The following is a 26,360-nucleotide window of genomic DNA, read 5'->3' as shown; positions in this document are numbered from 1 at the left end:
CGCCGCTTTCCCGCTCTGGTGCTGTAATGTAATGAGTAATTGGGGCGGCAGGATACCTCCCTGCCGCCCCTTCCCCGATCTTGCTCTACAAAAACTCCCAGTAATCCTTTGCGCGTGCGCACATCAGTGACATGAAGTGTGCGCACAATGTGCGTGCGCGCAAAGGATTACTGGGAGTTTTGGTAGAGCAAGATTGGGGAAGGGGCGGCAGGGAGGTATGCTGCCGCCCCAATTACTCATTACATTACGGCGCCAGAGGGGGAAAGCAGCGGGAGAGGTAAGTAAACACTCCCGCTGCTCTTAAAGCTACCCCCCCACCCCACTGCCGGACCGCAGTGTGGCGGTTCCGTGCACACCCCTACCCGATATATGTGTTACATGTAAGCAAATCAAGCCACAGGACAACATAAAAAATCTGCTAGGCAGATCAAAAAAACAAAGCACAAGCCACAATTGTCAAGTAAGCCCTCCTTCTCCTCCCAAAGGTCCACTGAAAGGTTTTGTCCTAACTCCTTTTAAAACTAAAAATCAGATTAGCTTGGCAGGCCTCCCTAAGGAAAAGTTCCACAAAGAGGATGCCTCTACAGAGAAGACTGTGCTCCAAGTCACCATTAATTAAGCTTCTGACAATGGTGGAACTCACCATGCAAGAATTTTAACAGGTTGTTAAAAGTATGAACAAAACCTCACATAACCTGTAAGCTAAGGCTGTGCCACACAATGAGGTATTTTGCGCATTAATACCACATGGATCACACGGTCCACTCTTTCCTCTTTTCAAAGTATTGCTGTTTCCAAGTATCAGAATTTTGAGCAACATACTATATTTACTACATGAGATAGTAAATGTATGAATAATAAGTGCACTAACCAAAGTCCATATAGTCCACACGATTGCCGGCTCCGTGATGGAGCTCGCAGGGGCTTGGGAGCTCGGGGGACGCAGGCTTTTCGCCTCCCTTCTGGGAGGGTCTACTTATGAGTAACTGTGGCAAGTAACCGTGGAGCCTCACCCTGGCTACTCACGATCTTTAAAACCAGATTTGCAGAGCGCTCGCTACGCAAACCTGGTTTTAGGGCAGGGGTAGTTAGGCGGGTTAGCTGCCTAGGAACCACCGTGCTCGCAGCCGAGCCTGGTGGTTAACACGATGGGGTGAAATCGGGCTAGCCTCTGCTAGCCCAATTTCACCCCATCGTGTGAATAGCCTCTTTGAGTCTCTGGGGCATGGGTCTCAAACTGAAGCCCACCAGCTGTTGCACTAAAATTCTCATCATCCCTAGCTGCAGTTACTAATAGCCAGGGATGATTTGAGTTGTAGACTAACATCTGCAGGAGTGCCGCAGGTCAAGTCCCCTTTTTCAGTGGAAAGCTCCAACATAACATGTATCAAGGCAGCAGGGGCAGAGCCACCATTGGGCGAAAGGGTTCAAAGAACCCAAGCCGCCAATGGCGAGAAGCCGCCGAGAGAGCCCCGCCTTGTGTGGCTCGGGCTCCATAGGAGCCCAGAGCAAACTCCCCCCTCCCACACCCGGGCCGCCGAGAGCCCGGGCAAACTTTCTGCCAAGTATTTCAGGCAGCTCCGACTGCCTAATAGAATGTTTTCCCCTTCCTCTCCCTCTCTGGAGGGAGAGAGGGGGGGAAACGTCCTATTAGGCAGCCGACCCTGCCTGAAATGACGCTCCGAGAGCTCGTTCGGGCTCTCGGCAGCCCAGGCCACGCCCCCTTGCACATGACAAAGTCACAGCTCCTATGGAGCCCAAGCCACGCCCCATGCGCATGACGTCACATCGTAGGAAGGGGCCGCCGAGCGGGGCTGGACACAGGCCGCCACTCGGCTGGCTCCGCGCCTGCAAGGCAGTATACAGAGTTAGACTCGCTTAAGTTCTACAGTAGGACTGTATCTACTTTCATATCATCCCTGGCTTGTACACAAGAGGAAACAAAGCAAGAGACAGAGAGAGAGCTTTAACCACCATATCATATTGCTTCTATCCCTTTCTTTCATATGGTTTGTGTGATGCTAAAACCATTTGTGGTGCTAAAACCAATTGAAGCTACGATGTGAAAGTGCTGTTTATTACCTTTTGGTTTCCCAACATTTGTTTCTGCCTGGTGATAGCTTTCAAACTGATTACAGGTTTATCATATAACTTATGTCTTCCATGCACTTTTCCCATCTGGAGTTTCGTTTGTCATCTTTGGTATTATGCAGCTAAATCGGTCAGGAGCCACCAGAGCTCTTTCTAAAAAAAATCTTGGGGGTCCCCCAGAATAAGGGAGAGAAAGCTTTTAAATAACTGAAATGTTTCTTTAGTATAAGTTGTTGTGGGGTGAGGAAGCCAAATGTATGAACTTTTCAGTTATGAAATGTGATTGTATTTTACTATGATAAGCTGTGATAAGTCAGATTTCACCAGTCCTCCAAAAGTAATGATTAAGACTGTGCTGAGAAATGCAGTTGAAAGTAATGTTTTTTTCTTAGTCTAAATACTAATGTCGGACAAGGATGGTGGAGTAATAAATCTGCATAAATATTCTGATGATATTTCCCTCTGGGAATAAAGAAGAAGAACCAGGAGTGTAGACAGAGGGGAAGCATATTCTAAGGGGTTTTTTGTTGTTGTTTGGTTTGGGGTTTTTTGGGGGGGGTGCTGAAGGAAAGATAGTTTGGTGGGGAGATAGGGGTTATTAGATTATTAGGGGGGAGTTCAGTAAAAAGAGAAAGAAAATTTCTCAAATGCTTAAGGGTGGTTGTCTACATGCCTGGGAAGCACAGCAGGGTTTTGTGTTTTTTTGTGTGCACAGCACACAAGTTAAAGAGCAGCATTACAAATATTTATACACCCTCTTCACATCTGCAACATCTTGTTAAGGAATTTGAGCACTTTTCTTATCTTTGTTGCTCCTAGAGGGATAAATGGATTTCCAATGCACTGGTGTAAATTTTACAGAGTTGTTAAAAAGTACTCTTTATTCTCTTATCTTTATTTCACTTCTCCTAATTTCCGTTAAACTGGAAACATCATTCTGGGAGCACTACTTTGTGCATTAGTGTTTGTCATTATGCAATAATTATACAGGCAATGCTTGTACAGTTAAGGCGATGTATAAAAACAGCATCCCATGATAAACCCTGAAAAATCTGTTGATCATAAAATCCAATCCACCTGATGTTTGGCTTTGAGCTTTTGGTGACAGGTGCTGCCACCATTTTTCCAAATTTGGTTTAGATTGTTAAGAAATGGCTGAAATATAGCCATTTTAAAAATGATCCGTAAGAAGTGGTTTTCACTTAACATAAGCAAATAAGCACATAAGAACAATCCTGCTGGATCAGGCCCAAGGCCCATCTAGTCCAGCATCTTGTTTCACACAGTGTTCCACCAGATGCCGCTGGAAGCCTACAGGCAGGAGCTGAGGGCATGCTCTATCTCCTGCTGTTACTCCCCTGCAATTAGTATTCAGAGGCATGCTTACTCTGAGGCTGGAGGTGGCCTGTAGCCCTCCGACTAGTAGCCATTGATAGACTTCTCCTCCATGAAGTTATCCAAACTAGTAGCCAAAACAACATCTCATGGCAGAGAATTCCACAAGTTGATTATGCATTGTGTGAAAAAGTACTTCTGTTTGTTGGACCTAAATTTCCTGGCAATCAATTTCATGAGATGACCCCTGGTTCTAGTGTTATGTGTGTGAGAGAGAAATTTCATGTTGTGACCTATGTTAAGCCAAAAGTAACAAACCTTTCTTTACTTTTTTCTTTGCCTGTTTAAGTGTGTCATATTTCAGGTCCATAATGGAATGAAATTTTTTTTGTTTTGAAAAATATCAAATTTGTATTTCTCAGGTACTTTATCCTTTGCATATAGTTAATGGAACATAAGTGGTTCCTGAGATGATATAAGTGGCCTATGATATCCTTTTATAATCCTGGGAATTTCATATTTTGACAAAATAAAATTATTTTAATAATCTTCCTAGCACCACTTATTTGCAGAGACAAGTTTGAAAATAAATGAGACTAAAATGTCTGAAATGCTTTATAAAATTAAAAGCAATATGATCTCTTCAGTTACTTTTTTTTCATGGGCATTCCCTGGAATTTTTGAGTTTGGAGGAGATTTTATTTATTTATTTATCATTAAATGTATACACCACCTTTCATTATAATAATCCCAACGTGGTTTACAAAAAAATTTAACACAAAATAAAACTATAGAAGTTACACAATAAAAATATTAAATTGGAATATAAAAATACAAATCTGATTAAAAGTTTAAAAACATGCACTATCTAACCATAAAATACAAAGCAGCAACAACAAAGACAGCACTTATTTGAAAGCTGGGTAAAAAGCCAAGATTTCACTTGCTTTATAAAAACTGTGATGGAGACTGAGGAGCAGATGCCCACCAGGAGAGCATTCCAAATCTGGGGCCAATAACTGAGAAAGCCCTGTCCCACATGCACAACAGCCAAGCCTCCCTCATTGTCAGCACACAGAGCAGAGCCCTTTCTGATGACCTCCTCAAGTGGGCAGGAACCCACAGAATTGACCCAGAAACAAATTGGCAGTCAATGTAGTTCTTTCAAAATGGGTGTAATATGATCCTAGCGGACAGTTCTGGATAAAATCCTAGCTGCCGCATTTTGCACTAGCTACAGTTTCCGAATATTCTTCAAGGACAGCCCCACATAGAGCATGTTCCAGTAATCCAGCCATGACATGACTAAGGCATGGGAAACTGTGGACAGATCTGCCTTCTCGAGAAAGGGACACAGCTGATGCATTAGCTGATGCTGTCAAAGGCACCCCTGGCCATTGCCTCTACCTAAGCTTCCAAAAGCAGAGCTGGGTCCAGCAATACCCCCAAGCTCTGCACTTGCTATTGCAAGAGAAGTGCAACCCCATCCAGAACTGGTCAAATCCCCTCATCTTGATTGGCTCTTCTACTGTCCAACATTACCTCTGGCTTGCTTGGATTCAATTTCACTTTATTAGCCCACATCCAACCCATCAGTACCTCGAGTCCCCAATTCAGGGTCAGATGACAAGGAGAAATATTGCATACTAGCTTGACCCGCGCATATCATCTGCATGCTAGTACTTGATTGCTCTCCTCACCCCCTGCCACAGCCCCCCTCACCTCAGAGATCTCTCCACCCTCACCTGATCTGCACTCCTGCTCCTCCTCCATCCAGTTGCTTCCATTCCCCTTACCCCTCTTGGTCACTCCTCCATCCCTTTACTTCACCCCCACACCCCTCTTGGTTGTGGCTGCAGCGTTGCTATCCCTAGAGAGCTCCCCACACTCACCCAAGCCCTGCTCCTGCTCCTCTGCACAGGAGCAGCAGCAGTTGACTGGGCCCTTCCTTGCTGCCGCCGCCACCATAGCCGCTCATTCCCCTAGGGCCGCTGACAGGCCTGGGCCCAGAGAGACTAACTCTAGCCAGCTCATCCAACAAGGTTTCTGTCACACATACCATGTCAGCATGCTCATCCACAATCAAATCGTGGATGAGAGATGTTGTAGCATTTACTGGCCTGGCATTCACCAGCAGCACCCTAATCCTAGGGAGAGTGTTCCCAGAGCTTTTTAATATCTAGAAAAAGAAACCGTTTTTTCCCCTTTTCCTCAATTGCCTCGACAGTTTCCCCTTGTAATGGCCTGTCCCACTCCCACTGCCTTATCTCCCTCTGCCTGCTACCCATGAAGTCACTGCCCCAAGACCATCCCCAGTCTTCTGTTCTCCCAGATACAGCTCCTCAGCTCCTCTGTTTCAATAAAACCAGGCCAATAACTTCCTCAGTCATGCAGCTTTATCTTGACCTGACTCCTTGATGAAAGCAAGGATGGTCCTTTTGTTTTTTCTCTGCTTCTGAGGCCCCAATCGACTCACCTAAAGGCTGAGAGCCACAAAGATGATTGGCCTTGTGCTCCTATCAAGAGGCTCATGCCACTGGTACAGGCTGTTTTATAGCAGTCACCTGGAGGGGTGGAGCAGAGGCAAGCAGTTAGGGTCTCTCACACAAGACAACCCTCTTCCTTGGAGAATATGATCATGAGAATATCATCATGAGATTTATTTATTTATTTATTTTACATTTTATATCCTGCTCTTCCTCCAAGGAGCCCAGAGCGGTGTACTACATACTTAGGTTTCTCTTCACAACAACCCTGTGAAGTAGGTTAGGCTGAGAGAGAAGTGACTGGCCCAGAATCACCCAGCTAGTATCATGGCTGAATGGGGATTTGAACTCGGGTCTCTCCGGTCCTAGTCCAGCACTCTAGCCACTACACCACGCTGGCAGTTCAGCATGTGGGAGGGCCTACAGGTCTGGGTAAAGCACATGCTCTGCATGCAGAGAGTTCCAGGTTTAATTCCCAGTACTCCAGGTAAGGTTGAGACAGACCCCTATCTGAAGCCCTGGAGAGTCACTGTCAGTCAATGTAGACAGTATTGAGGTAAAGGGATCAATAACAGCCTCAGTAGGAATCAGCTTCTTGTATTCCTTTGTAAGCACATTCATATTAATGTCTCAGAAGCAGTGCTTCCAAAGGAAATACTAGACTGGAAGGTCAGAGTGGGGTTGGCACCTTTGTCATATGGTTTGTCATTATTGAATAAGCATATCAGAACCTTAGGAAGCATGTTGTGTGGGAATAGCCAGGTACTTGGAAGACATATTTGTTGAGGCACAGGTTGTCCACCATGATAAGTAGGATCCAGCCTGTTTGTACAAATTATGTTATTAATATAAAAATAGTGTATACAAAATGACAATGAAATGGACCATTGCCCTAATATAACAACCCAGGGTAATGTAACAACCCTGGGTTTTGCAGTCTCATTCAGCAAAATTATAACAGTAGCCTATTGGTTGTGATGATCAGCTTGAGTGCCTGCAGATGTCTAGCATTCATAGATTTACTTTTCTTATGTAAGCATTATCCTAGCATGAAGTACCTGTGTTTAAGCCAATGACCTGAGAAATGCCTTTTCTTCCAGTTTGACTTCTCCTCCACTTCCACCTCCTCTTCCCCCACTTTAATCATTCCTAATTTTATTTATATATCTCATCTCCCCAGTGAGACAATGCACTAATTAACAGTGTCGCTTATTAAGTTTATGTTATTTTCTCATCATAAACTATGCCAAATGAACCTGATGCTACAGATCAAGTTGCTGGATGGCTGACCTTTTTATTTCGGTAATAAGACACACATGACAAGTGGTGCATTCCTGGGTGATTATGCCTCCAGGAGTGTTAGGGGACACAAGGTCAAAAGGCTCAGTGACTTTAACTACCTGAGACGAGCAGTATAATCCCCTTGAAATAGGTTGTCTGGAGTGTGTGTGTTATGGCTGCTGCATGAAGGCATAAAAGTCATAGGGTGTGTGTGTGTGTGTGTGTGTGTGTGTGTGTGTGTTGGGAGGACTGAACAACAGAGTTTGACACTCCAGTCTAACCTCTTGCATAGAATCAGGATGTACTACCACCAATATCCTTAAAAGATCTTACCAGATTGCAGCACATTAAGGAAGGAGCGATTAAGAAACACATTACAAGCCCAGATGTATCGTTTATTTATTCCACCTTTCCACACATAAGGGCCACAAGGTGGCTTACAACAATATAAAGCAAGCAATTAAAGCAAGATTAAGCAACAATAAAGTCAATAAAGAGTAGGCATTAAGTAATAAACAATAAAGCCACAAATGCTAAAGCTTCAAGAAGCAGCAAAAAAGGAGCAGCTGCATCAAACAATAGCTAATCTCTCAGCCTGAATGGGAGCATTTAATTTGCTGCCCGAATCTTAATTATGAGGAAGACAAATAGCCTCCTTCTATACTGCAGCACCACCACTGAGATGGCCCTGTCTCATGTAGACACCTGCCACACATTCTGCAATGTTACTGTTTTGCAGAATGAACTCTGGGTTTGCCAGCCAGGATGGAGAGGAGCGGGGTGCAGGAGTGTAGCCATCATTGACTGAATGGGTCCAAAGAACCCGGGCTGCCATGCCTCTGGGGCCACTCCTAGCACTCCAGCCACGCCCCTGCATCTGATGTCAAGCTCCCTGCATTTGATGTCAGATGTGGGGGTGTGACAAAATCCAGAAACAGGGCCATGTGACCCCATTCGCAAACCTCTTCAGTACCCAGTGCAGGGCCACTGTGGTGGGCTTAACTGGCCAGCGGTGGCCTCGTTATGCCACCAGGGAGTGGGGTGGGAGAGAAAAGTTATATAAGGTATATTCATGGGAGGAACAAAGAGTTCTACCGAGTAAGGTCTTGCCTCCACAATCACTCTTTAGCTTCCTCACTGGCTTCGGTGAGATCGTCAGGAAGCAGGATTCTGTGCCCAGTACCACATTTTCTATATTCCTGTGCAATCACAGCACATAGTTATCTGTGTGTTGCACTGTGCAGAAGAGAAAATTTCTATGGAATGACCTTCAATGCTGCATCCTTTCTATATTTATTTATTTATCAAATTTGTAGACTGCCCCAAACTTCCGTCTGTCCCGTCTGTCTGTAATATATAACATATATTACATATTGCATATATGTAACAGGTTTCTTCCATATACCACACATTGTACAGGAACCAGATTTCTTCATACAACATTCCACTCCTTTTTCCTGTATGCCCCACATTTGAGAGAAGTGAAATCAGTATGCTTTTCCTCACAGTTTTAAAAGACATCTTACCCCACTGTGATCCCCTAGCACTACAGAACCTAGTATTTTGCAGTCTCATTATTCCATAATTACTCCCAAGATTTTGGAAATTATAAGTGTAAGCTTGTGCTGAGTTAAAAGTCTATTAAATGCTGGTCAGAAATTCAAGGTCAATGAAAGGTAGAGAGTGAGAGAAGCAATTTTAGTACAAAGTTAATTGCAGTCAAGATTTTGAAAACCAACTCATAGCACTATATGCTCTTTCAAGATAATGTAGAATTCTTTTTAATTGCAAACCCCAACTCACAATTAATAGAAGTAGACCTAAGTTAATGTTATTCTTGATAAAGTGAATACACATGGCTTCTTCATCTCAGACCTCAGGGCTTTATATGTAGATCTGTGTCATTAAACAGAAACATACTGCAGCTGCAATACAAGGGGTCTCAACTTTGAATAGCAAAGGAACTAGCTGAAATAATTTTAAATATATCTGCTCTTTATTCTCCTTGAAATACCCACCATAAATGTTGGCTTACATCTTATTCCTAAAGAACCACTGCACTGCCATAACCTATCTAATATGTAACTCATGTATGCAGCAGGGCATAAAGCCTTCTACTGTGGCTTGTTGCTCCTAAGTATTATTGCACTGCTCCTGGGCAACGGATCACACACTCATGAAGAAGAAGACTGATGAAAATGGAAAGCAGGGGGGATAATGCACAGCTCTAAGGCTGCACCAAATTTTTGTCATTTTGATTTCCAAGCTGAAAGCAGTGCTTGAATGGGGGCAGAACATTCCCCCACAAATATGTGCTGCCCCTGTCATTATTTCCAGCTATTTCATCACCGGTTTTTCATGCTTAGAGGTTCTCTCCTTATTAGAATGATACCAACCAAACAGGGATCACATAATGAAAGCCAGTCACATGATGATGTAGCCAGACATATTTGTCTACATGTCTATGAGGACATCGGGGGGTGGAGGGGAGTTTACCTCAATGATCAGAAGTTTGGTAAACACTGGATAAGATTAAGACATTGGGCAGGAAAGGTCATGAGTGTACCATGTAATTAGTGAAATACAGAGAAGCAAATGAAAGTAGAAAGGAACAGACTGTGAGTGAGTGAAGTGAGTGAGTGTGCGTGTTAGGGTTGCCAACTAGAGACTTATATAGAGAACATTTTTGGGACCAAATGACTTTGGGTGGGCGCATTAGGAGGAATAGAGACTATTTTGGGGACAAAACAAGTTTTTTTGCATTTGTTGTGGTTTTCAACGTTCTGGGGAGAAGCTGGAACATTTTGTTCTCTCAGAACACTCTTCTCTTCCTCTGTCTCCTTCCCTTTCTACTGACCATCCATCCAGTGGGGAAGCCAGAGGGGAGGTTCTGCTTCAGTGGCAGGTTGCAGAGCCACATGATGGAGGAGTACGGATAGGTGGGCCCTGACAGATGTCGCTTGCTTCCTTCATGTGGTGGCAGTGAGCAGTTAAGTAACTAACTATACTCAGTTAGCAGTTATCCCTGCTAACAGTTTAAAAGGCACCTTTTAAAGTGGTAGATCTCTTCTATTTATCATGGGGAGAGCACAGCATTCCTTCAATGTCTGATACAAATATTATCTTGAATTTCTTTTTAGACTGTGGGCCTTTTGGGGACAGGGGAACATCTTATTTATTTTTCTTTGAAAACCACTGTGGAACCTTGAAAAGCAGTCAACAGATGTTTGTAGTCGTAGAGAACAGCAAGCAAGTAGGAGACCGTGCACACACTACTGCACCAGCATGCAAGGAGGCTGGCTCAGTAGCTAGCTGGCTGCCCTGCTTCCAGCCAAGAAGTGGAGTTGCTGGCCTGCCTGGGGAGAGCAGGCGGGGTGACCCATGGGGGAGGAGGACCGTGTGTCTGGTAAACCTAACCAGAAGAAGAAATTATGGTTAAGAAGCAGGGACTTCTTAAGCAGGGACTCAGCAGCTAGACAGAAGACTGAGCAGATGTACAGCTCACCTGGTCATTAGTTTCTAGGGGTGTGCACAAAACTGGCTGGCCCAGTGGACCCAAACTGGTCTGAAGTGGACCTGAACTGGACCAGGCCAGTTCGGTAAAGCACCCCTCAAAACCCTTCAGTAAAGTACCCCTTGAAAATTTGTATTTACCCCCTCTGGGGAGGCTTCTCCAAGGCCATGAGGAGGTCTCTGGTCTTTCTCCCTCCCCTTGCCAGCCTCCATTATGTGTTAAATTGCCCTTTCCGGGAGATCTTCAACCTGTTCCAGGTCTCACTCCTGTCATGACAGCCATTTTGGAGGTTGCTGCGAATGCCCAATGGGCCTCTGTGTGGCTTGGGTCATAACCCAGCCATGGCCCATATATGCCATGGGCATACATGGCGGCCTCCAAAATGACCACCACGATGGGGGTGACGCCTGGGAATGGCTGAAGGCTGCAGGAACAGGGTGATTTCACACATAAGGAGGCCAGCGGGTGAGAGGGGGAACCTCCGGAGACTCCCCACAGCCTCAGAGAAGCCCCCCGGAAGGGGTAAGTACAAAAAAACCTTTTTAAAAAAAATCAATGATCCCGGGGAGGGGTGGTGTGTCAGTTTAACACCGGACCATCGAACTTGTTCGCACATCCCTATTAGCTTCACAGTGGTGAGTTGTACGGTATTTATTCTCAAATTATCAATTTTTAATTGAAATATTCATATATCTATATCTATATAAACCAATAAAGAGCTGCAAATTTTAAATAGCAAATTTCTTTTGAAGACTTTTTTGATAACAAACATTCTCTATTTCCACTTTTTTGGTGATGGATATCGACTTTTTCACCATCTGGACCTGGTAAAATGAGTGTATGTACACAGTGACTTCACATTTGTTCAGGTGACAGATTTCTCTCTGAGGTAATCCACTGGCTATTGCAGAGCTGTCTGTTTTGTACTGAGGGGGAAATGGGAATTTCTGTGAACAGAAAGAAATACTTGACACATACAAAAGTGTTTAGAATAGCCCAAAATGTATGGAACTAATACAAGGTTTGCAGATGTAACTCTTGTGAAAAATGTCATATCTATAGACATAAAGCTCTGTCATTATCCCATGACAAGCAGATCTCTCTTAATATGGGACATGATTGTTATTAGGTGCTGTGTTACTTAGTGACAGGTGAACCCTGTCCAGTCACATTGTAAAATGAAAGTTGAAATAACTAACTATTCCCACCCCCCATCTCTAAAAATATTTGTTTTTCCCAATTTCCTTATCTATTTGGATCTTGTTGGTCCCTAATTATGGCACTGAGAATGTGATAGAGTCTGAGCTGGTTTTTTCCCCAACTTCCCAGAATTTTTTTTAAAAACCACTTCCCCTTCCTAAGTTCCATCCCTACTTTGCTTTCTCATGCACCAATGACAGTGGCAGGAATAATTGAGGAGAGCTAGTCTTGTGATAGCAAGCATGACTTGTCCCCTTAGCTAAGCAGGGTCTGCCCTGGTTGCATATGAATGGGAGACTAGAAGTGTGAGCACTGGGAGATATTCCCCTCAGGGGATGGAGCCGCTCTGGGAAGAGCAGAAGGTTTCAAGTTCCCTCCCTGGCTTCTGCAAGATAGGGCTGAGAGAGATTCCTGCCTGCAACCTTGGAGAAGCCGCTGCCAGTCTGTGAAGACAATACTGAGCTAGCTAGACCAATGGTCTGACTCAAGATATGGCAGCTTCCTATGTTCCTAAAATTGAGAAACATTTCAATCTCCTTTTCCCCCTATTGCCTGGCATGGAGTCATCACCGTATGCCAGACCCAAGGAGGGCTGGAAGTTGTAGTCTTACTACCAACTAGAGCTGAAGCACTGAAAAACTACAATTCTCTGCCCTCCTTGCACCTGGCATGCACTGATGACTTTGTGTACAGAGAATGAGGAGAGACACATTTCAATGTCACAAACTCTCATTTCATGTGAACACAATGTCACATAGTGCAAGCTTATCAGTTAATAAACGGATCCCTTTATAACTACAGATTCAGGTGATCATGTGAATTGTCTTAACCTGATAAGTTTGATTTTATATTTATTTCTAGTCATCAATGTGTATTTCTGCTCATTAAAACCCATGCAGCAAGTCTACAAAAAGTACATTTGTATAGGCTGTTCTCTGAGTGGTATTTATTTCTTTTAAACAGTGAGCAAGACATGGTAACTATAAGGTGGATCTAGTCTTCATGACCAGAAACGGAGTTGTTTTTCCGGAAGTACTGAGGTAATTTGATATACTTTATTATTGGTTGAAATAGCTGTGTTTGTTGTAACTATCAAACATGCCCTAAGTTGCCTATTGACATTCAGAGTCATATAAAGATTGTATTTTTTTTAAAAAAATAGCTTTGGCTGACAGTAAACATGGAAAATAGGATTTATCGTTCTCCCCCAATGTGAGATATTATGAGTTCCAGTAGTCACTGGGGGCTAATGAATTTCATTGTGAGGAATATCCTTGAATCCCACTTCCCTACATTACAATAAAAGTGGAGAAAGAGGAAGTACAATCATTCATGCTTCTTCTTTTGCCGTTTCTTCATAAAATGAGAAGTGATGCTGAAAGAGAAAGACCCAGATAACAGTGCATTAGTTGTATTCCTAGAAAATTGGTTCTGATTGTATGTATTGCCCTTTCCTTGGTTATTATTTCCATTGATCACTTTTATTCAGCCAGGTGATATTTTTTATTAATGTGTTTGGCATTGATTTGCTCAGTATTAAGTAACTTAAGCAATATAATGCTATATACTAGCTCACCTAAGAGAGTCTATGGGGTGGGGCAGGGAGGCATTTTGTTGATGACATTTTATTAATTTCCTTCTTTTAGTGAGATTTTTGTAGACTTGAAGTAAATTGGCTTCAAATGTTTTCTTTTCTAATTAGAAAATTGGATGACTCTTGCATATAGTTTCTTATATGTGATGAAGGTATACATGTCTGTTTTGTCATTATACATAACCACATAGATATGTACATTAATCAGACACGTGTGATGAACACGCACAGGATGTATGTAATTTCCAGCATGGAATTGAGGAGCATAATTAGTCAATAATAAAATCTTAAACCTTCATTTAAGAAAGAGGAAATAACTCTCATGTTCAAAAGGGTTTACTCCACAGTAAGTGTTTCTTGCAGCCCTAGTGCAAGAAAACACAACTTTGCATCTTCCTTGAATCATTACAGCAATAATGCATTTGGTATCCTTACAAACAGAGCTCATGCTAAAAGAGAAAATGGTACATAATGAACATATCTTCATGTTACCATACAGTAGTGCTAATAGGCACAAATATGATGAAAGTATCATGCAAATGAACTTAATGCATCTTGTGCAGTAAAAGTGATTGATCATATGCCAATACTGTGATTAATAATATACTAAAGGAATTGAGGAAAGGTGGTAAAGGACTAAGAAGACAGTTACATGTAAAACCCAGCTGAAAGAATGAATGAAGAAATCACTTCAGTATCTGTGACATATCCATGTAGATGGTAGCTTACTGATGCTTTCCACACCATTTTAAAAAGTTCCTTGCATTTGTATATGACAATTCCACAAAGTAGTTCAATGTGGAGTATAAACAGAGAAATGATCTGAGGGAGTCTTTCCATCCAGGAACTGAGTATGGTCAGATCTGCTCAACTTGAATGATGGAACTAACTCTAGGTTCCTTGTCTTAACACCATGCTGGAGATTTTATTATTAGTTAACATCAGATTAACAAAGCACTTGTGCAATGAACAAAGTTGCGCTATTGCAAGAAGATCACATAGCTCTGCAAACTCATGGGAATGCTCGTAATTGTGCTCTTGTGCAGAAGTTCCTAGCACAACAGAAGAGGCATGCCACAGGTTGCAAACCTTTTTGGATTTGCACAAACATGTTTGCGATATTGCCCCGCTAGTCTGAAATGCAAGCTCTAGACTTAGCAAAACTAGCCAGCGCAAAATAGGGGTGTGTACAAACTGTTTGACAATTTAACAAACTGGGCCAGTTTGACATTTCAATTATGAACCAGACTGGCCTCCAGGAGAGGTGGGTGGGTCCATGATCAAACCAAACCAAGCCTGGTCCACTCCATAGCAGATGAGTTTGAACTGGTTCGGCAGTTCAAGGGGCTTTGCTTATAAAGGGGAATCCGGTGAGGGGAATCCCCTTACAAGCAAGGGAATCCTCACTTTAAAAGGCTTCTAAAGGGCACCGGGGAGTTGGGGTGGTGAGAGGGCACCTTTACAATTAGATACCAGCCCACACTTTACAATTAGATAACAGCCCACCATCCACATGGCGGCAGTGCAGTTTCGAAACTGGCCTCCATGCATCTGTGGAGGTCAGGTCAAGTTCAGAACTGCACTGCCACCACACGGGCATACTGCTGTGTGGAGCACAGGACCAGTAAGCACCTTGCATCTACTTGTAAAGGTGCCTTCTCACCACCCTCCTCCCGGCTGCCCTTTCAAAATCCTTTTAAAGCCAGGATTCCCCTTTGCTTGCAAATGGGAATCTTCACTGGATTCCCCTTTACAAGCATAGCCCCTCAAACCACCAAACCAGTTCACTCAAATGGATAGAACTTGGCGGTTGGTTCGACTGAACTGGTTCGTGGACAAGTAGTTTGGTTTGAATCTGGTCTGAATTTGAAACGTACTACAAAGTCTGCATACACTCCTAACGCAACAATCTTGCTCTAGAACAACACATATGCACAAATGCTTCTTTAGTCTGGATGTCAACATTTGTTTGTTTGTTTGTTTGTTTACTTGTATGGCTACAGGTGGTTCTTAAAGTTATAGCAGACATGGTATAAATAGCCCCCCTCCAGGTAAATTGAGCTCAAAAAGAACTTGGGTGGATCTGAAATACTTTAGTTGACAACACTACTATCTTTTATTTCAAATTTTCTCCTGCTTGATACAGCCTAGCTCCTCAAAGTAGCTTACAACTGAAAAAGTAAAATATGCAATACATATAATTTAGTAGGACAGCCATATTAAACTGAAAGTTTTTTTAGTTTCTCTATCATATTTTTAAAAGCCTAAATAAGAAGTTGTATGAATAATTAGCTTTTGATCCTTCTTCTAGTCAGAGGTTTGTGAAACTTTAAGATGGGACACATTCCTGACAACATAAACCTTGTAAGCCCTTTCAGCAACTACATTTCTAACCATATATATAACTTATCTAATCTTATTCTCTTCCTGAAAATTGCCTGGCTTTTCCTTTCTGTGTTATATATAATGGTGTGTGTGTGTGTGTGTGTGTGTGTGTGTGCGTGCGCCCCATTCTCCTCAAAGTAATACCCTCCATCTTTTAGTCTGTAACAAACATAACATGTTTGATTTAGAATTGTTGGTAAATTATTTATTTTCTACAGCTTACATTGTATAGAAAGCAAATGGAACACTGTCTTTTGCTGAATTTGGGAGAAAGGGGAAGACTTTCTTTGTAGAAACCCATAATAGCTAGCAGTTTACAGATATAAAGACTTTAGGGGGTTGAAAATAAAGGTTAAAGCAGGTTAGATGGATGTACCTGGGGAAATTACTTATGGCTTATTCACTCTGGAATAAATTCCCTATTTTGCTCTTCTTGATCTTGCTACCTTTCCAGCGAACTCATGCACTTTATTTGTGCAGCATGAAGCTTCATTGTAGTTTTTTTAAAAGCCACTTGTTTTTGTCCTGGGTGCATAGATTCTCCCAATAGAGCTGACTGAAAGTAACATCTCTGCCTCCGTGCTTATCTTCTGATGAAATGTGCCATTTTTGTGCTTAAGGGCTCCTACGGAAGCCTTCACATGTTCAAACTGGCTATCTTATTCCTACAGATTTTTCTGGCATGATCCTAGTGATCTAGTATTGTTCTCATGGATCCATCCTCAAAATCCACATGGGTGTCAGCTCCTTCGGGACTTTATAGGGCATAGGGACTTTTCCTTTCCCCTTCTCTTGATCTCTCCTTCCATAGAAATATTTTTTTAAGCATCTCTGTAGTCAGATTTTATATAGTGATTGAGCCCTGTTGTTTAAGAGGGATAGAATTAGATATCTGTGGGATTCTGAAAATCAGCAAGGTGAATATTTATAGTTATTTTGCACCAGATTTAGATATTACACATGAATTACACTCAAGCAACCATGTTTCAATTCAGCTGACATTGAGTGATGGATCATTAAGGCACACACCATTTTGACTAGGGGGCAAAGCAGAAGTGTGCACCAAGTCCTTTGGTGAGCTATTTGCTCTGCTTTCTGATCCTGAATTGTTCCCTTCAGATACAGCGCAGTGGAGAGGAGAGTACACATGAGCATTCAGGAGGATTCATTAATCCTCAGGTTCATGATCACATACTGCTAACAGCAATATAATATTACTGATGGCATTTTTCCTTTCTGAGATATGTGAACAGTTTATAGCATAGTCAACTTCAGACTCTGCAGACTGAAATAAGGTGGATTTTCAGAGTGTTATATGAGAACACTTTTCCAAAATGCTGATTGTGTACATGACCCGTTGATCATTGGGATGCATTCATATTCATGATAGCATATGTAACTACGAGAAATAGTTGTAGCACTCTGTTAATGGTATTCACCAATACTGTAACTACAGTTTTGCAACTTCTATAAAAAGCTGTGACTGTTAGGCCTTTAATTATGCCTGACAGTGCAACCAATACCTGAACTGTTTCATGCTGTGCAATTTTTAATTGGCACCTGGCCTTATCTGTGATCTGATGCAGAGGAGTGCTGGAATAAAGTGCCCACTTCTTCCTTACCTCCCTTGGTGAGGTGTTCCAGTTCCCCAGAGATCAAAGACAAGGAAGTAACATGTGTCTCTCTCTCCAGGCTTAGGAACTGTGACATGCTCTTTAGTTAGTCTCCCACTGTGCACCCATGGTGGAATACTGCTTGGCTTCCTCTGCACTGCTTCAAAGTAGAAGATGTAGCTGCTAGGTAGTATGGGTGTTCTGAAATGTCAGATGCATACCTGTTGCAGAAATGGGATAAGAAAGGGGAGAGGGTCACAGTGGCAGCTATGGGGACATTTCTGTTCTTTGTCTACAGCATGGTGCATTTCCCTAATACAACCTGCTGATTTACATATTATATTTTCCAGTCAGCAAAATCTTTTCCACAGGTGATTCTTAGGCTGGATGCCCATGTTAAAAAAAATATAATTTAGGAAAGAACAGAACTGCTAGGCAGATTGCAACAACACAAAGTTAAATCAGGGCAACTGTAAAGTGTTCTGTGGAGGAAACAACAAGATTAACAGGAGGAGGAAAACGGAAAGGACAGTCTCCTTAGGTCATCGGACATCAGCACTGCTGGCAAATATTTAAAAACATAAGAACATCCCTGCTGGATCAGGCCCAAGGCCAATCTAGTCCAGCATCCTGTTTCGCACAGTGGCCCACCAGATGCCTCTGGAAGCCACAGTTGAGGGCATGCCCTCTCTACTGCTGTTACTCCCTTGCAACTGGTACTCAGAGGCATCCTGCCTCTGAGGCTGGAGGTGACCTGTAGCCCTCCGACTAGTAACCATTGATGGACCTCTCCTCCATGAAGTTATCCAAACCCCTCTTAAAGCCGTCCAGGTTGTTGGCTGTTACCACATCCTATGGAAGAGAGTACCACAAGTGGATCATGTGTTGTGTGAAACAATACTTCTGTTTGTTGGTCCTAGACCTCCTGGCAATCAATTTCATGGCGTAACCCCTGGTTCTGGTGTTGTGTGAGAGGAAAAAGAATTTCTCTCTCTCCACTTTCTCCACACTATGCATGATTTTATAGAACTCTATCATGTCTCCCTGAAGTCATCTTTTTTCTAAACTAAAAAGCCCCAGGTGTTGTAGTCTTGCCTCATAAGAAAGGTGTTCTAGGCCCTTGATCATCTTGGTTGCCCTCTTCTGTACCTTTTCCAGTTCTACAATGTCCTTTTTAAGATGTGGTGACCAGAATTGTATGCAGTACTCCAAGTGTGGTCACACCATAGTTTTGTATAAGGGCATTATAATATTAGCAGTTTTATTTTCAATCCCCTTCCTAATGATTCCTAACATGGAATTGGCCTTTTTCACAGCTGCCGCACATTGAGTCGACACTTTCAACGAGCTGTCCACCACGACCCCAAGATCCCTCTCCTGGTCAGTCACTGACAGCTCAAATCCCATCAGCATATACTTGGTTGGGGTTTTTCATCCCAATGTACATCACCTTACACTTGCTAACATTGAACTGCATTTGCCATTTTGTCGGCTACTCCATTTCAGAGTTCTAATCTGAGTTTGAGTCTGAATTGCATTTTGGGGTACCTGAGGACCAGAATAGCAGGACTGAAGGCAATTTGCTTATAATATCCCCATTCTTTATAGCTTGTAGCTCTAGTGTTTAATGATATCCTGTATAGGTTTCAGTGTAGAGATGTGGGTGATCATTACGGCACACCATTATCAGGGCCTTTTGCATATGAGTTGGCATAGGTCATTCTTGGCTGTTTGCACTGCTCATTTCATCATCACTCTTCTGGAAAGTTGTCCTTGTTTTGGAAGGCAAGGGTCTTGGCCTTCTCTACCTCCTTGTGTTATGACTCAGTACTCCCCCTTAGATATAAAACATCTAAAAATTCACACATTGAAATTGCAGGAGAATGATGTTCATTGATAATTAGGGCACCAAAGAACAAGGCATTTTAATTGCCAAAATGATATATGCTTGAATGAGAGAGACAAGAGTAACACCAAAAAGTTGAAGGACTACTGGAACTGGCCAGAGAGCTGTGATTTCATCATTTTGGGGTGCCAGAGACATAATTACAGTGAAAGAGGTTGCTTTGGGATGGAAGTTTAAGGTTTTCCACTATATTTAAGCAGCATCTCCAGGTAGCAGAATAAATAGTGTAGTCCAAAGAAGGAAACTGAAAGCTGGTAGAAATGGAAGAGGGAAGCTGGGGAGAGGGGAGAAACTGGAGTAGAACAGAGAAGTTGAATAGGTTTTTCAGGATGACACAAAAACATTTTTAATGAGATTTTGCAGTCTGTATTGCCTGGGAGGGACTGGAGAGAAAAAGAGAATTGAAGTCTAGAGAATGCCCTGGAGTGAATAAGTATGTGAGAGTATAGGTCTGCAGGAATGAAACCATGCAGATTTTTAGCCTGCTGTTCATAACATAGGAGATTTAGCTATGAAAGCCTGCTGAATTGATAGGAAGGATGTATACTCAGAATAATACCCCTTGAATCTAAAAGAGTGATAGTTTTTGAATAATGTAAGAATTTTCCTGGCTGGTTCAATAACACTTTTGCAACTGGCTAGTAGAAATCACACACAGCAATAATGGTGTGTGAACACACACCCCCACACACCATATTCATGGGGCAGCATCTGTCTTAACCACATAGAGTTGTGTAAGAAAAGGAAAGAGGGAAGATCATCATGCCATTTTTTGTCCATAGGACATCAGTTATCCACATTCTTGGTTTTAAAAAAAATTATTAGTGATTATGTCTCACCCTTCTTGCAAGGAGCTCAGGGCAATGTACATGGTTTTCTTCTCATTTTGTTCTCACAGCAACCATGTAAGACAGATTAGGCTGAGACAGAGTGATTAGTCCAAGGTCACCAAGTGAGTATCATGGCTGAATGAGAATATGAACTTTTGTCCAGCAATTAACATTATACTGGAAGTGCAGAAATTAAAATAGGTTTCCATCAAGTTGCATGTTACAGACTAGGTTCAGGACCAGAGCATAGAAGTTATATAGATGTGTAGAATATTTTTCTGTACATGTGTAGAATATTTTCCTCCTTTGGTTGGGCCAAAACTTGTCTTTACCACACAAGAGTTCCCATTATGGGGGGAAAACAGCTGCAGCCTTGGCTTTGTGGTATGGAAATTAGCATGTTTGCATTCTCCGTGTACCCACTTGAAGCAAAGTTGAAGGGTTCCATAATGGAGGGTCACATGTGAGTTTGTGTGCAACAATTGGAAGCAAGAGAGAGATAATTGAGGAGAGACACAAGCTGGTTCTCTTCCAGGATTTGGTGACAAAAAAGGAAGAAAATCCTAAAAGCAACCATCATGGATACAAACACTCTGCACAGTTCATGTTAAGCCCTGGAACACAAGTGATTGGAAGTAGAGGGTGTGGCAGGGAATAAGCATAGTTGCTAATGGGAAGTAGCTGTTCTAGACTGTTGGGGAGAGAGCAGCATGAAAGTCTGGAACCATCAGCCCCTTTACAGAACCTAAAAGGACATGTGGGTGTGGAGGGGCTCCTAAAGAAGTTTAGGAAGTTGTCTGGCATTCTATAGACTGGTTATCTTCAACACTTACCATCCAAAATTACTGGGAGGGGTTGAGCAGGTTCTGGCTATGTTAACAAAGATCATTGGAGGTGTGCTCTTAATCTGACTGTCATCACTCTCCCTCTGGGATTCTGTTACCTGTAGGTTTTCTCTCAGGGGAGAAAAGCAAGTTGGTGGTGTGCATGTATTAATCAATTAATCAACAGAGGCGTGTCTAGGGAAAATAGCGCCTAGGGAAAACACTAAAATTGCGCCCCCTGTCCAAGCATCTGACATCTATCTTTCAGATAACTTTACAATAATATCAGCTGAAAATACAAGTCAGGCTCGTTAATCTTTTAATATTTCAAAAACTATTTTAGCAGTGGACTTAGCCAGATCAAAAAATGCTGGGAAACTACAAATTTCAGTATGCTGGGGCTCATGAAATACCCAAATACTATGTGGAGGTGTACTTGGAAAACTAAACAGAAGTGCCTGTCTAATTCTCTACTATGTATTGTAGCATCACCATTACATAAGTTTTAAAAATAAACTGAGAATTTGACTTTACCAGATACTCTGTAAATAATTAAAGGATCTACAGAGTAAACTGTGTCACTGCTTGGAATATATTCTAGTCTTTCAGAAAGACAGTTAAAATGAGAGAAAGAGAGCAAGAAACTCCCAGTGGGCCTTAATATTAAGGATTTCACACTGATTCAAAGACAAACTCACCATTAATAGCCATATTAGCAAGACATCACATTTAACTCACTTTTCACAAGAAGCAAAGTAAGTGCAAATGAATACAATCCTAGCTCATAAGCACCAGCTCAGTATTCACAAGCCCTGATTCTCTGTACATAGTGCCAATCTGAATATGTGTACAGTGACATATATATATATATATATATATATATATATATATATATATATATATATATATATAAAACCTGTAGTCCCTTCGGGGGGCTTCCTAAAGACTGGGGGGTTTGCAAAGGTTCCTCCTCCCCCCACTGGCCTCTAGGGCCTCGCAGGGACCATTTGAGCATGTGCAGTGGCCATTTTTAAAAATCTTTTTTTTTAATGGCCACTCAAAACAAAATGGCCACCGCGTATGCTCAAATGGCCTCTGCAAGGCCTGGCATGACCTAGGGCCTCACAGAGGCCATTTGAGCATGCACGGTGGCCATTTTGTTTTTGGCAGCCATTTTTAAAAAAATTAATTTTACAAAATGGCGCCCCCCCTTCAACTGGCGCCCAGGGACCTTCCCAAATTTCCATCTCTGGGCAGTTTACAACAACATAAAACTAATTAAGACAAAAATGGAAATCTTAGAACAGTTTAAAACCACAGTCAAGTTAAAAGACTTGGGTGAAAAAATGAGTCTTTAAGGACTTTCTAAAAGTTGTCAGAGATGAGGAGGCACATATTTCAGCAGGGAGCGCATTCCAGAGTCTCAGGGCAGCAACAAAGAAGGCCCATCCCTGTGTAGCCACCAGAAGAGCTGTTAGCAACTGCAGACGGACCTCTCCAGATGATCTCAGTGGGTGATGGGACTCATGGAAAAGAAGATGTTCCCTTAAATACCCAGGGCCTAAGCTGTTTAGGGCTTTATAGGTTTAACCAGCACCTTGTATTTTGCCCAGAAACTTATTGGTAGCCAGTGTAGTTCTTTTAGTATTGGAGTAATATGGTCTCTCCGAGATTATTCTGAGTCCAACCTGGCTGCCACATTCTGTACCAACTGCAGTTTCTGGACTACATACAAAGGCAGCCCACATAGAGTGCATTGCAGTAGTCAAGCCTGGAGCTTACCAGCATATGTCCTGAAGTTGTTTATCTCAAGAAACAGACACAGCTGGCATATCTACCAAAGCTGATAGAAAGCACATCTTGCCATTGCCTCAGCCTGAGACACCAAGGAGAGGTTTAGATCCAGAAGCACTCTCAGACTGTGTACCTGTTCCTTCTGCAGATGTGTGACCCCCATCCAGAACTGGCAGATCAAAAGGAGAGCTGGTCTTGTGGTAGCAAGCATAACTTGTCCCCATAGCTAAGCAGGGTCTGCCCTGGTTACATATGAATGGGAGACTAGAAGTGTGAGCACTGTAAGATATTCCCCTCAGGGAATGAAGCTGCTCTGGGAAGAGCAAAAGGTTTCAAATTCTCTCCCTGGCTTCTCCAAGATAGGGCTGAGAGAGATTCCTGCCTGCAACCTTGGAGAAGCCGCTGCCAGTCTGTGAAGACAATACTGAGCTAGATAGACCAATGGTCTGACTCAGTATATGGCAGTTTCCTATGTTCCTATGTTCCTATCTCTTGAGTTCCATCTCCACATAATAAGTAAAGGTAAAGTGTGCCCTTGAGTCGGTGTCGACTCTTGGCAACCACAGAGCCCTGTGGTTTGTCTTTGGTATAATACAGGAGGGGTTTACCATTGCCATCTCTCACACAGTATGAGATTATGCCTTTTAACATCTTCCTATATCGCTGCTGCCCGATATAGGTGTTTCCCATAGTCTAGGGATCATACCAGTGGGGATTTGAACTGGCAACCTCTGGCTTGCTAGTCGAGTCACTTCTCCGCTGCTCCATTAGTACCTCCATCTTATTTGGATTCAGTCTCAGTTTGTTATCCCTCATCCAGCCCATCACTGCCACCAGGCAGGCATTTAGGGAGGTTATGCCTTCACGTGATGAGGTTGACATGGAGAAAAAGATTTGGGTGTCATCAGCATATTTGATAACAGCCTACGGCCTGCACCAAATCTCCTGATGATCTCTACCAGCAATTTCATGTAGGTGTTAAAAAGCACTGGAAGGACACCATATACAGTGGGTATTGAAAAGAATCACCCCCTTTGATAGACCTTAAATTCTGGTTTCCTTACATCCTGAAATGAAAACACAAAGAAAATTCCCTTCACCAGCTGTACTTATCCAATGCAACCTATAACACCCAACTGAAAAACATCACAATTACAGTCCAGAAAAAGTGTCAGAAATAAAAAACAAGAATTACTGAGATTGAAAAAGGATCACCCCCCCCCCCAATGTCAATATTTTGTTGAACCACCTTTTGCTTTAATAACAGCCTGAGTCTGTTGGGATACTTCTCTATCAACCTTGCACATCTAGACGGAGCAATATTTGCCCACTCCTCCATACAGAACTGTTCAAGTTCAGTCACATTGGATGGTAGGTGTTGGACTGCTATCTTCAAATCTCCCCACAGATTTTCTATGGGATTTAGGTCTGGGCTCTGACTGGGCCACATGAGGACGTTCACTTTTTTCTCCTTCAGCCACTGTGTGGTCAATTTTGCTGTGTGCTTCGGATCGTTGTCATGTTGAAAGGTGAATCTTCTGCCCATCCTCAACTGTCTGGCAGAGGGTAGCAGGTTTTCTTCCAGAATCTGAGGGTATTTTGCCCCATCCATTTTTCCTTCTACCCTAACGAGAGCCCCAGTCCCTGAGGCAGAGAAACACCCCCACAACAGGATGCCGCCACCTCCATGCTTCACTGTAGGTATGGTGTGTTGTGGATGGTGAGCTGCGTTGGATTTACGCCAGGTGTACTGTTTGGTGTTGAGGCCAAATAGTTCAATCTTGGTCTCATCTGTCCATAAGACCTTTTTCAATTTGGCATCAGAATCTTCAAGGTGCCTTCTGGCAAAGCTCAAATGAGCTTTAATGTGGCCTTTCTTGAGAAGTGGCTTTCTCCTTGCGACCCTCCCGAACAAGCCACATTTTCCCCACAAAATATTGACATTGGGGGGGTGATCCTTTTTCAATCTCAGTAATTCTTGTTTTTTATTTCTGACACTTTTTCTGGATTGTAATTGTGATGTTTTTCAGTTGGGTGTTATAGGTTGCATTGGATAAGTACAGCTGGTGAAGGGAATTTTCTTTGTGTTTTCATTTCAGGATGTAAGGGAACCAGAATTTAAGGTCTATCGAAGGGAGTGATTCTTTTCAATACCCACTGTAAAAGTTCACATTTTGAAAAGCAACAGTCTCCAGGGGGAACCATTTGGAATCTGCCCAAAAGGTAGGAGTGGGACCACTGCAAAGCAGTGCCTCCCACCCCAATTCTCTAAGATGCTCCAGAAGTATACTATGGTCGATAGTATCTACTTTTGTTGAAAAGCAGTATATAAATATTGGTCACATTCATTTTGGTTGCATTCATTTGAAAAGCTGCTGAGAGATCCAAAAAGACTAACAGAGTCACACTCCCTCTGTCAATTCCTAATTGGAGATCATCCATCAGGCCCACCAAGGCAATCTCCACCCCATAGCTCTGCCGAAAGCCAGTTTGAAATTAGTTTCCTCCAGTTTGAAAAGCCAGTTTGAATTGGTTTCCTCCAAGACTTCCTGGAGCTGGAAGGCTACTGAGCTCTGTTACCTTGCCCAGCCTTGGAAGGTTGGAGACAGGCCTGTTGTTGCCTAACTCTGAGGAATCCAATGCAGGCTTCATCAGAAGAGGTCTAATGATTGCCCTCTTAAGACAGGGAGGCATCCTGCCCTCCCTCAGAGAAGCATTTATAATATCTACTAGGCTTTCTAAAACAACCCTCACCCCTTGCTAGATTGTATGAGCCATGTTGGACAAGGGTCAAGAGAACAGGGGTTGGCTGCACCATTCCAAGCAGCTTGTCCACAACCTCAGGAGTCACAAACTGAAACTGATCAAAGCTAACCACATAAGAGAAGTTGCTGGACACCTCCACATCTGATACTGAAGTAATTGTGGTATCTGAGTCTAAGTCAGCTCAAATACAAGAGATTTTATCCACAAAGAACTCATTTAAAATGTCATGCTAGGTAAGTGATGGTTCCAAATCCTGATTCAAGGGAGGAGGGTCATGTACTAGCCCTCTCACAACCCTGTACGACTCCACTGGATGTCAGCTTGTGGACGTTGGGCAGAAAAGAATCTGCTGCACGTATCGCCTGAACATAGATCTTCAAATGTGCTTTATGTTGTAATCTATCAGATCCAAGTTGAGTCTTGCTCCAGTCTTCTACCTTGTTGCTTCAGTCCCAGTAGTTCTTCTGTATACCAAGGGGCAATTCTGAAGTGGGTCACAGAGGACACTTAGGAGTGATCGTGCTACTGTCCTGGTGAGTTTGCTGTTCCAAATCTCTATCAACAGCATCAACCGGATAACCAGCAGAGTCAAAACTAAATCCTTCCAAGGCTTCATGGAATCCTATTGGATGTAATAACCTACTCAGGCAGACTATCTTAATCGGCCCCTCACACCTGCAGAGGTGGGGCATGATTGTTATTCCAACCTTAACCTGATGGTAGTCCATCCATGACAATGGA

The 26,360-nt window shown here is 42.7% G+C and overlaps 1 protein-coding gene across 17 annotated transcripts in view; it reads left to right on the top strand.

The window, feature by feature from the left end:
* The window catches only part of DAB1 (DAB adaptor protein 1), a 1,026,794-nt gene that overhangs the window by 498,647 nt on the left and 501,787 nt on the right, over window positions 1-26,360 (top strand). For 15 of the 17 annotated variants that reach the window (XM_053244275.1, XM_053244292.1, XM_053244269.1 and 12 more), the window contains one exon: window positions 12,871-12,947. The exons of the other annotated variants lie outside the window; for them this stretch is intronic. The gene's annotated coding sequence lies outside the window, so the exon portion shown is untranslated. The remainder of the gene's footprint in view (window positions 1-12,870; window positions 12,948-26,360) is intronic. 17 annotated transcript variants of the gene reach the window in all.

Source organism: Hemicordylus capensis, chromosome 4 (genome assembly GCF_027244095.1).
Source record: "Hemicordylus capensis ecotype Gifberg chromosome 4, rHemCap1.1.pri, whole genome shotgun sequence".
NCBI lineage: Eukaryota > Metazoa > Chordata > Lepidosauria > Squamata > Cordylidae > Hemicordylus > Hemicordylus capensis.
The sequence above is the reverse complement of the archived record's forward strand: the minus strand, read 5'-3'. Positions and strand labels throughout refer to the sequence as shown.